At 43.7% G+C, this 3,620-nt stretch overlaps 1 pseudogene; it reads left to right on the forward strand.

Annotated features, from left to right (window-relative positions):
- Window positions 2,433–3,077, forward strand: LOC109826838 (annotated as a pseudogene).

Here is a 3,620-nt window from a genome sequence, read left to right on the forward strand (position 1 = left end):
CTTCAGGTTTTGCTGATGAAACGCATATTTGAGAGTTGCGTTTATTTTGTGGAACGCACCCCTGCGGGTTGCGTTCATTTTGTGGAACGCGCCCCTGAGGGTTGCGCTCAGTCTTCTTCACGCAGAGCCTATGTTTGGGCTCATAGACGCGAGACTTGCATTCTGAAACAAAAACGCAGGGCATAGGGTCGCGTTTAGGCTCACAAACACGAAGCTCGTGTTGACTTGAAGATCGGCATTCACAGAGATGTGCTCGTCGTAGGGATCTCATCCTTCGTCGAACGACGTTCTTCTTAGCCTGCTTTAAGGCTTTGGCAGCAACACCTTCATCTCGGTGGACGAGTTTGGCCGAAGCTGAGCCCACTCCATCGGAGGAGGGGCTGTCCAAGCAATCTGGCCCAAAGGAGAGGTCTTCCTTCGGCATAGGAGCAACAGTTGGAGCTTTAGTCTCTTTGGAGACTTTGTGGATCTTGCGCATAGCCTTGGGACTAAGGGATCCGGAGGAGAGGGCCTCCTCAAACTTGGCTTGATCAAACTCTACCACGAGAGTTTCGACGGTTGTTCCAGTGAGATGAACATCGAATTGCGCCACCACTTCTTCGTCAGAGAAGCTAGTCCCCAGCGGAGTCGCCATCTTTTGTTTGTGGAAAATTTGTAGTAAAAATACAATGAAGGAAATTTTGATTTGTATTCCTTTAATCTCGATTACAATTGGATTTCCTGATTACAAAAGAGAAGAGAATGATCTGGATTCTCCCCTTTTGTTTAATTCTGGGTTCTTCACGGTAGCGATGAGATGCCTCCCTCGAATGCTCGCGTCGAGTTTGCTTCTCGTTGACGATCCGACGTCTTGATTCACTGGAACATGATCTTCTCCTCACGATTTGACGCTGTGGAGAGCTTGCGTGGCAAGTTTAAAACTCTGGACGAGTTGATAACTCTGAATGAGTTGGAAACTCTTGACAAAGAGTTGATTTGAACCGAGAATCGGTTCTCAAGCCAAGGATGAAGAAGCTCTTGTTGCAGATCTCCCCATGCTCCAGCCGAAGGATGAAGGATCCTCTTTTCGCTGCCAAGAAGTTCCAACCGACCGACCCGAAAGATCCAGCCCCGAACTAAGTTGATTTCTTAGTTATTTATAGGGGATTAAGGGGTGTAACTACCTCCTTAATTCGCTCCTAAGTGGGGCTAATGGGATGTAACCGCCCCTTAAATCACTCCTGAGTGGAGTTATGATCCCCTCAGATCGTGGAAAACGGTTTTAAAACCGTTCAGCTCGTGTTTGAACGAGTCAAACGCAGGCCCGCGTTCTGACGTGAATTCTGCATTAGCTCGGACGCAGCAATTAGAAGCTGCGTTTGGTAGCGATATAGAGTTGCGTCTGGCAGCGCTTGGAGCTACGTTTGGTAGCAATATAGAGTTGTGTCTGGTAGCGAGTGAAGAGCTGCGTTGGGCAGCGGTATGAGCTGCGTTTGGCGGCAATTTGAGCTGCGTCTGGTAGCGATTAGAGCTGCGTCTGGCAGCGAGTGAAGAGCTACGTTGGGCAGCGGTATGAGCTGCGTTTGGCGGCGATTTGAGCTGCGTTTGGCAGCGATTTGAGCTGCGTCTGGCAGCGATTAGAGCTGCGTCTGGCAGCGATTAGAGCTGCGTCTTGGTTGCGTTTGCAGCGATTTGGAAGCTACGTTTGAGCTGCGTTCGTGGCTATGAACGTGGTGCGTCTTGATGCTGGTACGCGGGGAGGACTTCCACGTCTTGATTTGAAGAGACCGTCGATTTGTAGTCTCTTTCTATCGAAGTTTTGCAAAGATCATCATTTTGTAATCTTTACTTTAGCTCTTTGATATGCAAGAGTCATCATATTGTAACTCTCGATGTTGATTGTGAAGGTTGTTAAACTAGAGCTCTCATCGGCTGTCGTGAAGGTTGTCAGATTGTAACCTTCAGTGATCTACGTGAAAGTCTTCAAATTATAACCTTCTGGAAGTCGTCAGAGTGTAACTTCCATCATCGGTGTTTTGATGGGGATCAGCTATCTATTGTGATTTTTAGACAGCCTACAACTCTCGTTGGAAATGACTTTCTTCCTGGGAGCCATCTCAATCTTGGTGAAGAAGATGAACAAAAATTGCTATAGATTGAAACGAAAATCTTTGTTGGGCTCGCTTGAGAAGATGAACAGTAGTAAAAAGTCGAATGACTTTTGATGTAATCTTGACGGTCTATTTATAGACAGCGGTGGGCTGTCAAATTAGAATGAGATTTGAGAAGAAAATTCCGCCCAAATGCAATATGTGCATTCACACTGAATCAGTTGAACTCTCAGACGCTTATTGCTACGTATCAAAATAAAAACACAGGATCTTCCTATGTGCTAATTCGCCATAACCAACAGGGCTATTATATATCTTCAGATACTTAGAGAGAATTTAGCAATGGCCATCAAGATGACGAAAGCCGAGAAGAAACCAATTTACAAGAAGAAGCTATGCGGCCTCTTGGATGAGTACAGACATGTTGTAATTGATATCGCTGACACTATCAAGCTCGATCCTTCGCGTAACTCATCCTTTCAAATGGCTTAACATTCAACTAAAATTAACAAGGATATTATTGAAATCATTATCCCAGTTGAGCTGGTCAAGAAAGGAGACAAAATGGGTTCCTCTGAGGTTGCCCTCATTGCTAAACTTAGGATAAAGTCCTTCTCATATAGGCATGTGGTTCTCTCTGTTTATGATAATAAATCTTTCTTCAGCCCAGAGGTGCTCAACCTTACTGAGGATGACCTTGTTGACAAGTTTGCAGCTAGTGTTTCTATGATTGTTTCGTTGTCCTTGGCTTTTTTTTATCCAACTCTAGCAGCTGCGCCTTAGGTGTTCATCAATACCTATAAGAATCTTTTTACACCTTCATACATGTTGAAGGAGAATCTCAAGGATCCAAGCAAATTCACTATTGCTATCGCTCCTGTTGCACTGGCTGAGAATGATGTTATTCTTGTTGCCAAAGAAAAGGAAAGAGTCGATCCTACTAATGGATCTAACGATAATTACTTGGGCTTTAGCTTGTTTGACTAAGTTCATTGTCATCAAGACACAAAAGTTATCTTATTTGGTTTAAGGAGATCAGAACTATCTTAACTACTTCTACATGTTTGTCGGGAGTGTGAGTTTAATCTCTACCAAAGGAGATCCCAATGAAGTTAGCAAAGAAGTCGCTAAATACAGGAAGCAGAACTGTGACATACAACAAATTTCCACAAGTTCACGATATCTTTAAAACAGATATAGTGAACCATCATTCAACAACAGATCTCAAACCAACTTGGGGATCAAAAGTATTCCGAAAATTCATTCCAGTCAACCACGAACTTTTGAAAACTTTAGAGGGGGTTCTGTAGGCTGTCTAAAAAATTACTATAGATAGATGATCCTCATTAAACACCAAGGATGGAAGTTACAATCTGATAACCTCTGCATCAACAACACAATCAAATGACTTTCATATCAACAAATAGAGGCTACAATTAAAAGCTTTTCATGTAGATCGAGAAGGTTACAATTCGACGACCTTCACAACAACCGATGAAAGCTCTGATTCAGCAGTCTTCACAATCAACA

The sequence above is a fragment of the Asparagus officinalis genome, chromosome 10 (genome assembly GCF_001876935.1).
Source record: "Asparagus officinalis chromosome 10, Aspof.V1, whole genome shotgun sequence".
NCBI classification, from domain to species: domain Eukaryota; kingdom Viridiplantae; phylum Streptophyta; class Magnoliopsida; order Asparagales; family Asparagaceae; genus Asparagus; species Asparagus officinalis.